Source organism: Anthonomus grandis, chromosome 1, assembly GCF_022605725.1.
Source record: "Anthonomus grandis grandis chromosome 1, icAntGran1.3, whole genome shotgun sequence".
Lineage (NCBI taxonomy): Eukaryota > Metazoa > Arthropoda > Insecta > Coleoptera > Curculionidae > Anthonomus > Anthonomus grandis.
Window position 1 is genome coordinate 45960574 of NC_065546.1, and position 13417 is coordinate 45973990.

At 32.1% G+C, this 13417-nt stretch overlaps 2 protein-coding genes across 9 annotated transcripts in view; one reads left to right on the forward strand and one right to left on the reverse strand.

The window, feature by feature from the left end:
- The window catches only part of LOC126740480 (uncharacterized), a 262862-nt gene that overhangs the window by 196195 nt on the left and 53250 nt on the right, over window positions 1-13417 (forward strand). The window contains exon 3 of one of the 8 annotated variants that reach the window (XR_007661935.1): window positions 6858-6992. The exons of the other annotated variants lie outside the window; for them this stretch is intronic. The gene's annotated coding sequence lies outside the window, so the exon portion shown is untranslated. Of the gene's footprint in view, window positions 1-6857; window positions 6993-13417 lie in introns of those variants that run through there. 8 annotated transcript variants of the gene reach the window in all.
- Window positions 1-13417, reverse strand: part of LOC126740527 (acetylcholinesterase-like) — a 255707-nt gene that overhangs the window by 113298 nt on the left and 128992 nt on the right. The window lies entirely within an intron of this gene.

Here is a 13417-nt window from a genome sequence, read left to right on the forward strand (position 1 = left end):
GTGTTCATTTATTATTTATTTATTAAACGCATAAGGTGTGGTTTTTTACATGAACCGAACCAGTGTTGGTGCCGCCCTAGTGCCATAATTTTTTTCCAATGGATTTCGCTATTAGAGTGAACATTGTAAAACATAGCTCGTGTGTTTTTAGAAACTCGTGGCCCCAGTCGGGTGACATAATAAGTCAACTGTCATAGGAAAGAGTGTATGCCGAGCGCTTTCGTGTTTTTGATCTCGGGCTTCGAAACATTACGCGTTAAGCCCAATCGTCATGGTGGACGACGTAATAAGTTTTGTCTTAGTTTCGCCATTCTGAATTCAACGAGATCATCCACGAGGTCGTATATTAGCTGAGATATCGCATTTTTGGAGCCCATTTTTGGCCTCAAAATCGATGTCGAAAAATCACTTTTTCCGAATTTTCAAAGTGCTCTCATTCAGGTAGTTCTGCTCGAATCCCATTATAACTTAATGTTTTCGTGATGTGGGTGATGTGTGGCAGCCGCTGGTATAGTAAGTTCGATTTCAAAAAAAAAAACAATTTTTGGTTAAAAAATTCGATACGGGTGGCATACCCGAAAAATGAAAAATATCAAATTTTGGAGGTCGATATCTTGGCTTCTATGTGTCCTTTCGGGAAAATTCCAACGGTTTTGTCTTAATTTCGTCGTTCTGAATCCAACGAGACCATCCGCAAGGGCGTACCTTTTACGATAGCCGAGATATGTCATTTTTGATGCCCATTATTGGCCTCAAAATCGAGGTCAAAAAGTGACAATTTCCGAATTTTCAAAGTGCTCTCATTCCCTTATTTCTGATCGAATCCTGTTATAACCCGATATTTTCGTGATCTACTTGATGAGAACAATCCGCTGGTATAGTTAGTTCGAATTCGAAAAAAAAAAAATTCTGAAAAAAATCCAAACGGGGGGTATACCCGAAAAATAAAAAATCCCAAACTTTGGAGGTCGATATCTCGGCTTCTATGGGAGCTATCGGGAAAATTCTAACGGTTTTGTCTTAATTTCGTCCTTCTGGATCCAACGAGACCATCCGCAAGGGCGTACCTTTTACGATAGCCGAGATATGTCACTTTTGATGCCCATTTTTGGCCTCAAAAACGACATAAAAAAAGTGACAATTTCCGAATTTTCAAAGTGCTCTTATTCCCTTATTTCTGATCGAATCCTGTTATAACCCGGTATTTTCGTGATCTACTTGATGAGAACAATCCGCTGGTATAGTTAGTTCAAATTCGAAAAAAAAAAAATTTTTCTGAAAAAAATCCTAACTAGGGGGTATACCCGAAAAATGAAAAATCCCAAACTTTGGAGGTCGATATCTCGGCTTCTATGTGTCCTTTCGGGAAAATTCCAACGGTTTTATCTTAGTTTCGTCATTCTGAATTCAAAATTTTATCGGCGAGGTCGTACCTCTTATATCAGCTGAGATATCGCATTTTTGAAGCCCATTTTTGGCCTCAAAAACGGACCTCGTTTCGTGATGTGGGTGATGAGAGAAAGCCGTTGATATAGTGAGTTCGATTTCGAAAAAAAATCAATTTTTCCGTATCGAAGTATCGAATTTTTTCACCAAAAAATTTTTTTTTTACATCACGAAAACAATGGGTTATAATCGGATTCGAGCAGAACTAACTGAATGAAAGCACTTTAAATATTCGGAAAAAGTCATTTTTCGACCTCGTTTTTGAGGCCAAAAATAGGCTCCAAAAATGCGATATATCAGCTAATTTAAGAGGTACGACCTCGCGTATGGTCTCGTTAAAATCAGAATGACGAAACTTAGACAAAACCGTTTGAATTTTCTTGATAGGACCCATAGAACCCGATATATCGACCTTCGAAATTTGGTATTTTTCATTTTTCGGATATAACCCCCCGTATCGAATTTTTTCACCAAAAATTGATTTTTTGTGGTTCACCTTGCGCAGTGTAAATACAACAGTGAGTTTCAAACTTTAGTCTATTTATTTTATTTGGAGCATTCATGTTGAGAATATGAATCGTGATACTTTATTAGCTCTTTACCTATTATTTTATTTCGCTTAGACGAAGAAGAAGACAAAAGTATTTTGCCTATAATCCACAGAAATGTTTAAAGAAGACTACAACATATGATGTTTCGATAATGAGAAGGAACCTATAATAATTTAATATGCAGATATCTAATGGATGATAAAGGAAAGTTTCAACAGTTCTTTAGACTAACAAAAGATCAGTTTCACTTTGTTCTATCTGCCATTGAACCAGATATAACAACGCCTAAACCCTTCTACCTTGACTTGTTCTTGGACAGATTTCGTTTGTTTAATTTGGCAGCAGATTCTGACGGTTCAGAGAAAGTCTTAAACATTTCTAATTTGAACATTTTTATAAATTCAATAATAACAAGCCTGGTAGTAATATCTGGTAGATCATCTTGTACATATTTCAACATTGTAATTTTTTTTTTGATAAGATGGTTTTTAAAATACACATTTTAGGAGTAATCAACTTTTTTTCTTAGCTATAACTGTTAATAACTGCTTAAAGTGAATTGACATTATAGAAATAGGTTAGAATTTATTTCTTGTTTCTGAACTTACAATATCCCATTATTTGTCTAAATAACAAAGTTTGTAAATTGTTTGTAATACATATCTTTTGCAATATTGTCTTTATATATTTATCTGAACTATCATACAAACATCTCAGATATTTTTTAACATGAGAATTAATACCAGGGATAATGCCATTATATCCGGAAATTGGTATCAATGAAATTCCTGAAATTTGTAATAGGAAAACTAGAATTGGTCGGGCAACAATAAATTACATTGCTGGATTTTTAGTGAAAAAACTTTAAAATATTAGGACCTGTAAATCTTGTTGTCACGGCATAATCAATATTACCAAAAAAAAAGATTATGAAGACTTTATAAAAGCAAGACAATATCCCAATTCCTACCTTAGTCAGCCTGGCACAAATTTTTATTTTTCAACCAGTAGGTGTTTTGTTGTACTTTATATTACCAAGATATTGCCATTTACCAAACCTATCAATATCTTTAGAAATCTATTTAATTAAAAAGGTAAATGTAAAAAGCTTATGTTGCAACAATCACCCTAATTTTGCAAATGATATAATTCATAACTTTGTAAAGTATGCTCTTTTGATGTAAGCGAGTTAATTTAATAGATAAGGGAAATAATGAAAAATTTACAAAAATTATAAAAAGGAAAACCCTTTCCACCAATAACATATAGTATTTCTATCTATTATCACTATTATAAGTAACCTAAATATAGTATTAATTAAACCCGAAAATAAATGAACGTAATTAATTGTTTTAAGTTGCCTATTTTCCTACAAACTATAGGTACATACCAAGATGCAAGAGCTCTGTTCCAAAAGTCTAAAATAAACGGGATTTAAGCACATTTAATCAATACATGAACCTCTGACTGTTTTAGACTTTATTGGACAAAGCTTTTATTTATCATATTGGACCGTGTTTTTAAACTCACACAAACAAAGAGTTTTACATCAAAAGATACAATGATGAGTTCAAAAACGTGATCATAACTAAAATGCAAGCAAACAAGCAATTCAAATTATCTGACGAATGTTGTAGTTACCGGACTCTCTTACTATTAGACTATTAGTAGTTGCTTTCTGAACTAAACTTTTACAAAATTCTAACCTAGCAAAACCAAAACATGTAATCCTTAACATTAGAAGGAATGAGTACAGAAACCGATTCTTAACTGATCATTAATATTAAATCTTAACTACATAATAATATGATTGGTTTGTTCAATAAGAGTTCATTTCTTATTCCAGCGGAGTTGAAAAAAGTTTAATTTAATATTCACTTCTACAAATGGCAGTTTTTTGAGCCTTATAAGTGATATAAATAATAAACATCTTTCAATAATATATACGTATCAATATTTCACTTGTGGGCCCTAAAACAATTTTTTATCCCAAAATGTATTAATTTCAAAGCCCTGTCTGACCCCAAAGGTTACAAATCAATACTTTCGGCCCCTGTTTTTTTCTAAGAGAACTTTTATATTGGCTACCCAGTTTTTCGTAAAAACTCTTCCACATGTTGCACAATACATCAACCCGAAAACCCCGGTAATTCCTTTAAGCTTCGAAAATAACGATTGAGAAACTTTTTGGCCGGTTTATCACCCTAATTCCTTCCCGTACTTAGCTGCCGCAAACTTTTTTCATCGAAACTGTCTGATAAAGGTGGAAGCGAAATTTAATTTTATCGGAAAGTTTTCGCAAAAAAAATATTAACAGTTTCGAAGGGCAGTGAAGAGATAGAGAAAGCGGAATATTTTTTTATTATGGTTTAAGTAGATATTTTTTTTCATATTTATTTTTTATTGATAGGGAAGGAAGAAAGTAATGAAATTCCTTTGGTCCAAGTGTCAAATATCGGAATGATGATAAAAATAAAATAAGGGAACTTCCGGCAGAAAAATGGCAGGTTGCGTAACAGGAATGCCAATTAATTAAGGTGAAATTCACGGTAGGGATGCGGCAAATATTCGAGGACCATTGCATGCAACCGATCACTTTATGAGCAACGAGTATTAGCTATATGGAATTTGCTGGATTAAAACCAGGATTTAAAGGCTTAAATCCTTAAACTTATATGCTCGAAGGTTAGCAAAGTGTGGGAACGCAAAAGACCAAGTGCAACATGTGTAGACATAATGGAAATCGATGGATCTGAACCACATGAACTTAAAGGAAGAGGTAGCATTAAAGGCTTTACAGGCACTCAAACTATAGATGATGATATTTGTGACACTCTTAATAGACAGTGTTACATCACACAGTGGACACTGTGATTTGAAAATAAACACTAACAAAACAATCTTCATGATATTCAGAAAAATCCAAAATACCCCTTGCATTTTAATGGTAGAAGGAACTTCTTTAGAAAAAGTCAATAAATACATATACTTAGACAGAAACATAAATGATAACTGGGGTTATTCTGTTGAGATTCGGAACGCGTATTGAAAAAGCTAGAACAGCAGTTGTCAGGATGAAAAAAGTCTTTATCAGTCAAGTCTTACAGCTGTCAATGAAAATGTGCCTATTGCGATGCTAAGTTTTCTTGATCTTTTTTTATGGATTCGAATCATGGACGCTTAGGAACGCCTTCTATAAAAAATTTCAGACATTTGAAATGTGGCTGTTCCAAAGAACCCAACGAATACCTTTGACAAAGGAACACCCAATACAGAAGAAAAAATTAGTCCTGAATACAGTTAAGAATCAAAAACTAGAATATATTGGACATAATGAAGGCAGAAGAATAATATCGTAGTTAAAAAATTTAAGAACGTGGTTCAATCAATCAATCCCTCAACTATTCTACATTGCTGTTAACTAAGTGAGAATAGCTGACATCTGGAACAGATAACCGCTCTAAAAAGACAAAGGCACTAAAAAATTAGTTCTTCTAGTCATATTATCATAACATGTAAATGTAAATAATTTCTTGGCCGTAAAAGTTTCTATTCCTATGCCTCTTCAGCGAGAATTGTTAATATTAGATAACTAACTAGTTTTAGTGAAGAAAAGTCCAAAAAACTCCTTTTTTTAACTCTATAGACATGGAAAAAAAATGGAAAACAAAGCTATAATTTAATAGAAACTTTTTAAATTTTAACAAATGTTCACAAGCTCACCATAAATCACTGCTCTATAGTTTATTCTTTTAAAAGACGGCAATTTAAAATCATTAAGTAATGGGTCGATTTAGCGTAAACTTGATGGCGTGACTGAAAATACCGAGTAATTGCTTTAACTTATCATAGCGGATTTAAATCAAACCTTGGTGTACTAAGCTTTTAAACTTGCATGTTAATATAATCTTTGATTTTAAACTTTCTTTTGTTAGTGGTGTTTATTCTATTAGCAAGTCATTATCGATATTAAAAATTAGTTTAAAAACATTTAATAAAAAAATTTGTGTTGGCCACCAAAATTCCCAAGGCGCAGTATTTTTTTCGTAAGGTTTATAAAAAAAGAAAAATAGAGAGAAATAGAAAGGCTTAATGATTATAATATTACGTTTATTCCTAAAATTTTTAAGACAATAAAACTAGCTTACACATTTAAGGATCATAAACGAGACGTACAGAAGTCACCAAAAGTGAAAGTGGCAACTTGTTAAAAATTGTGGCGACTATTATTATGTAATAGTTTAAGATAAATTTTCTCAAATAACAAAATTAAATACAACAATAAAACATTTTATTCCTGAGTTAAAGTTATTTACAATATCATGAAACGCAATCGCATCTGTCTGCTGAATCTACTGCTTAATATAGCGTTTTTTAATTTATCTTGTATAAATCTTGTATATCTTGTAATTATTTATCTGGTATATTATTATATGATTTTGGTACATTTTTTTTCGGTTAATTTGTGCATTTTGGCTTTCTTTGTTTCTTATGGCACGTAGATGAGACAATGATTCTTTCTGTAAATAGTCAAATTTAAATTCAAGCAATAAAGGTTCCTCATATTATCTAACATTTTAGATTTCTTAAAGTACATATGTTGGAAAAAAAGGAAAATTATATTAAGCAACCATTTTTGTACAAGAATTAATTGTATAAGATGGCAATTGCGGATTCTTCTTGATCCCATCGAGCCGCTAATTTAACGAGATTTAATCAGTAAAAAGCATAATATTGTTAGGTCTTTAATGTTAAGATATATTTTGTTCATGTTTCAATTTTGAAATTAAAAGTCTTATTTTATTTGTTAATTCCTTGAAATGCAAATCCCATTTAAATTAACACCAAAATATTTTACAGATAATGAGGCAGGAATAGACAGACTCGTATATTAAGACGTCTGGATTGAGAAATATTTATTGCGTAAGATGTAAATGCTAGATATAGTGTTTGTTTATGTTTTTCAAACCATTGTATTAAAGTCTTTTTCAGCAATTTGTTTTAGGCCCTGCCATGTTTGCCCAATATACAGGACCATCGTGTCATCCGCAAAACTTTTTTTGGTACTATTTATGTAAATATGAAATAGAAGAGTTACCAATACACTGCCTTGTGGAACACCACAAGTTATTTCTCTTAGTTTTCTAAGTGCTCGAGAGCTCTGTAAAAGTTTATTCACTCCACCATCTATCCCGCACTATTATAATTTGTTTAAAAAAAAATGATTTACTGTATGTACTGTATTTTCATCTATTGCTTCATATAATGGCGTCCTCGGTTGACTTCTTTTCAAGAAAGCCAAATTGACTTAGGGATAAGATATTAAATCTTTCGAGAAATTTTATAATTCTGTTTATGAATTTTCTTAACGATTTCCCAAAAAAAAAATGACTAGTCATATTAATGAAGTAGGTTTGAAGTTATTTACATTATCAGTACACCATTATTATACTCCATACCTATTTCTTGATATGATCTTATTTTCAAGATATCAAAAAAAACACCTGTAGGAAAGTGGATCTTCAATGTATTTAGAAATTTTATTTAGTTTTTCGGATTGTAGAAGTTGACAAAAAAATAGAAACAAAATAAACAGTCAAACGTTGTCTCAAAAGTGATCATTATATCCATTTAAGTTATGCACAATTTTATATATGCTTATATAAACTTCTTATGGCGATGACACGCAACACTTTTAGAATTTCGTATTTATTCTAAGGCTTCTTTGTATACAACGCTTTGATAAGGGTTAAAACTCCAGTTTTAGTAAGTTTTCTTATGGGATATTCCAACTAAATACATAATGTACTAATCAGACTCTAACCCCTTTTACGGGATATTTAGGAAAAGGGTTAATAAGATAAGTTATGCCGGGCACTCTACGAACAAATTTTATAGGGTTATTCTCTAACAAAAAATAAGAAAAAAAATTTTAATGCCCTAAACGTCTTACTTTTGGTATTAAAAATTAAAAAAAAATACTTTTTTTAATAACTACTACCAACGTAGATATTTTTTAAAATTTGCGCTTGTGTTTAGGGCATAAAACACAAGGGGCATTTTTTGACCTACAAAGAAATAATTTTTGCTAGTGGCGTCCACAGCACTGGATTTTATTTATGTACATGTAAGTTTATGTAAGTTCGTATGATACTGACTTTGATTTATTGTCGGTTTTTCTTTAAACATAGAATATTTACGTTTGCCTTAATATCATTAGGTAAATAAAGTTTCTCTAAAAAAATAGTTTTACCTACATTGAACAATTGGTTTGTATTGATATTTCTGTAATCTTGTAATTATTACGTCAATAAAGCTTGAAGTATAATATAGAAAAAAAATCTAGTGGATTCTCGGATAACAGGTCGGTTAAATTATGGCAAAGTTGCTAAATTTGGTACTTATCAAAATGCCGTTTCAACATTTAAGTTAAGTTTAGTTTAAATTTCGAATAGTCCCAAAGATATCCTAACTAAAATAAATAACACTTTGTCAAGGGCACTTTTTTTCCTGTACAAGATGAGGTTTTCAGAATAAAAATACGACGTTTTGCTTTTTGAGATACCATCATAAACTTTTTTTTCAAATACGGCCCTAGATTTCTATTACCTTATTTTGTTGAACTACATTTTTATAAAACCTATGACGTATCAAACTTTTTTATTTTCAACCGATTTAACTTAGCAAAAACTGAGAATTTCGATATTTAAAAACAAAATTCTTAATACGGATCTACTTTTATTTTTTTTCCTTTAATTATATGTATCGACTGACAAATAATAAAAACTAATCCATCCTGATTTAATTTCGTAAAATATAATTCAATTCCTAGGACATATCATCAATACTACCATCAAATTTAATATTAAAAATTCACATTTGTTACAAAACAGTCAAAATTACCGATTATATAAATAACTATACTTTAAACCTCTTAACATCTTTTAAAAAGACTACTGTAGACAAAACAAAGAAATATATTAGTAAACATGACGTACTTTTTGTCAAATCCTGCTACCACAGATATAACTAGCTAACGCAAGTAATTGCGTTAGCTAGTTATATCTGTGCTGCTATGCAAAACGCCTGAATCCGCCGACGCAGATTACTTGTGACTGCCCGTTGGGTCATTCTTCCTCTTGCCCGTAAATTTTCAGATTTCCAAAGTGAAATTGTGGCGTAAAACATTTATATTTTGAGGACTTTCTTTAAAAACAAAAGGTCCAATAATTTTAGGACCAAAAATACCGGCCTAAAATTAGGTCTACTCGAGGACAAAATTCAGTTCGTTGCAGTTTTCGATGTATTTTCACCTTTTCTATACACGTATTATCTCAGAATAAATCAAATAGCATTACGAGTATATGTTTGTTTTCTAATTTGTGTGCAAAATTCTGATGTTCACATTGAAACGCATTATGTCCGCGAGATCTGACACATCAAAACGCATTAAGATATTTTTTAATTCTGCCATACTGCTCATGATGGAAAAACTTGATCAGAGTGTTTCTATAGGAGAAAATAGCCAAGGATAGAGGATAAAATTGTGACAAAAGACTAAGCGAGAACTGGAGTACGAAAAAAGGCAAGTGTATGCGTTGTTTGTTTATTGTTACTACCAGCTATCAAGGATAAACTCGAATTACATTTAACGGTACTAAAAGAGGTACTAAGCATGCTAAAATAGTTGGTGGTTCTGAATATTTAATCCTTTTATCTTAGCGCTCAAAATAGGTTTAGATTCGATACATGGAAATAGCTTTTGTTTTTTTTTGGACTAAATTAATTGAAATTTTACAAAAGGTTATTTTATTTTTAGATATAAGGACAATGAATTGCTATTTAAGTTTCGTCCCCTTTGCCGGCATCATGGATCTAGAGAAAAGGACAAATTTTTTAAATGTGGCAACGCACTTGTGAAAGTCAAAAAAAAAATATTGTCTTTAAAATGGACAGAAGAGAACAGGACAAGCGGCTTTCCTTTTTGATGCATGTTGGCTACCCTAAACGCACTCGTGTTCGAGGTGGATAGGAGCAAAAGAATAGGAAACGGCGCCGTTTTGGAGTAGACTACTTTTTGTGGTCCTCTGACAAAAATATCCAGTAACTTACTGCATAGTTTTTTTGCAAGTTATTTTAAATTGGCCAAAAGGGAATAAATACAATAGCAGAAAGGATCTTGAATGTCAAGGGGGTATAAGATAGAAAAAGTATAAATCACAAAACTAACAAATACTCTGAGAAAAGGTTAATGGTGTATGAATTCATTTCCAAACTGAAAGCATGTGAAAGTCATTACGCGTAATAAAAGTAAAAGACTTTATTTGCCATCATCATGCTTGAACATAAATCAACTTTTTAAACTATATAACAGCACGGTTATTGATGAGTTCAAAGTAAAAAAATCATTTTTTACCAAAATATTTGAACGTAAATTTAATTTGAAGTTTGGTACACCAGCATGCGATTCATATTGTTATTGCTATAAATCTAGGACCGAGATTAAAAGTTGTTTGGACCTGGCTGAAAAACAAACTTTGATGCCCAATTTTACAATCCATAAACGGAAAGCTAAAAGCCTTTCATTCGCTAATGAATGACGTTCCTACAAAAAATCCGACCTTTTATATTTGGGATGAAACGCAAGCTAAAAGAGGCGCTCAGGAAATCAGTGGCGCATTGTTTGATTTTTTACAAAATTCAGTTCTTGACGAATCCGTTGGCACAATTCGTTTATTTGCACGTGGCTGTTGTGGTGGTCAAAATAAAAACCAACACGTCGTTCATGCATTATCTTAGTTACTAACAAGTCTCGTAGAACAGTCAAGGAAATTATTAGGTTTGTTCTAGCAGGAAATTTTGGGATGGTTTGAAACTAGTTTGATGTATATCGCAGTGGCGCATGACCTGACTGAAACCGCGTTGCAAACGGTTTCGGACTTATATGTGCTATAGTTGACGCGCCGAATAGATGCACCAAAGAAAACGCGTGGTTGGCACGTGATCAGCGAGTGTTCGATGCGCGATCCATTTTGTTGTATTAGACGAGTAGATTTCGAGTGGGTTTTTACGTCTTTAGAATTATACGATAAATGTATTTTTATCGATAAGTATTATTTTTATTTTTTATTATTATGGATATTTAGGCCACTGCAAGGGCTTATTTTAAAAATTTCTTATGAAACACCGTGTGAGTTTTGATTTACGCTCACCCCTATACTTTGTAAATAATATGAATTTACTATAATTTGTTAACTATTTACAGTAAATACATAATATTTCAAATGTAGTGATACAGGGTAATTCGTTATTGTTGCACAAAAATTTAATGGTGGATTCTTTACAAAAATATATCTAAAAAATAAACTAATTATCGACATAAGTTTGAAAATGCTTTCTCTCTAAAATAAAGGGCGTTAATATTTTTAATAAATCAAAATTCCATAATTAAAAAAAACACAGTCAGGTACACAGGCCTTTAAAAAACTAATCTTTCTCAGAATCTGAAGAAGTTGTATCGTCATCTTCGCCAATATTTATAATAAGTGGTTCCACCTGAATTTCCATTAAATCATCCACATGCGTTCTTCTTCTTTGATAATGTGAGCAACAGCATTTTTCCAATTTTGTGGACTGACATTTTGCACTGCTTGATTAAAAAGTGGTTTAAGGTCTGCAAATTTAAAAGTGACATTTTTCCGAGCTACTTCACCCTTAATCTGCGCCCATATCAGTTCGATTGGGTTTAACTCGCAATGATATGGTGGCAATCTTAAGACCGTTCGGCCGGTAGCTTTAGCCATTTCGTCCACTACAAATGTGTCTGCGTGTCGGTTTTCTTTTACTAATTTCAAAAGTTCTGCCTTTATCATATATTGTTCATAATGAATTTGTTTGGTCATTAACCAATTTTGAATATCCCCTTTCTTTGTGGTAGATGTCGGGGTTTTGTCAAGCTTTTCGAACCACTCTTCAAAAACTTGAACATTCGTGATAATCTTTCGTCTGTTTTGATTCAAAAACTAGTTAACCGCCCTGAACAAAGCCATCTTCTTACCCAATATGTAGAACTATCAACCGTTTCCCCTTTCCTGCCGGAGCTTTTAGCCCTGTGGACAATCCATTGATAAAAGCGTTTCTAGCGGTGGTTACGGTTGTATCTGTCCATACTTTGGAAACCGTGTGACCCGCGTTCACCCATGTTTCATCTAAGTAATAAATGTTTCTATTTTCTTGTCGAGCCTTTCTTATGGATCGTAAATAACGTCGCCTCCAGCATATTATTTCATCCCTTTCTTTAAGCATACTATTTCGACTTCTCTTGACAAAGCTGTAACGAAAAAAATTATGTGAGCTTTTGTGTTTTTTTTACTCAAATTGTTTTAAATCTTTATTATATGACAATCTGCCACTTACCGAAAACCAATTTCCCTGAGTGTGTAGTGACCAAGTGTCGAAGTTGTTTCCTTAAAATTCGGAATTTCTTCATTTTTCTCAAGTTCTGATAAAATCTTTATGACAGTTGGTGGCTCATTTTTTAGGAAAAACGAATTGATTATTCTACGGATAGCATTTTTTGTTTGCTCATCAATGTTATCCAAAATAGCTCTCGCCCTATGATACTTTATTGGTGGTTGAAAGGTATAAGTATTTTCATAACTTTTGACTATATAATAGATACTCCTTTTGGAAACACCTGATGAAATTACATTACATTTTTTATTTTGTAATTAATTTAATTTATTTATTTTTTCAAACGGCATAAAACCATTTACTTTTGTGGGTGTATTTACAATATAAAAAACATTGTAAAAAAACCGCTGGTCAATTGAAACGAATTATTGTTAGCATATTTTCTACACCGTGAGCCAAATTAAAATGCTGTTTTCAATGTTCGTTTGCCCAATGTGTGTAGAATATACCTTAGCTTATTTTAGTTTAGTTTAGCTTTAATTTACCTGTAAGTTTATTTTAGCTTAGTTAAGCTAAAATCAACTTACAGGTTTTTCATATGTAGGTAAGTAAAGACTATTTTATTATATCATACCTGCTGCATCAGCTGTAAAAGATATTTTTTGTGTCTTGCTGTAATCTGGATGATTTACTTCACATACTTTATACATATTTATAATTGCCTTCTTTTCAGAAACCGTAAAATGTTTCTTACAAGCTCATTTTTTAGGGGGTGAATTCAAAAGATGGCCACAGGTACGTCACCCATTTTTCAAAACAAATAAACAAACTAATACACACAAAAGATAAACAGATTATAAACTTACAAAAGAGACGCAAACAAATTAAAAAATAATCAGACCGTATATGCACGCCAAAACTCCTGCTCTAAAATTCTCCAGTATTCACTGGTATTCGAACACGCATTTCGTTTTAACTGTCGCGTGCTATTCACGTGATTACTGCAT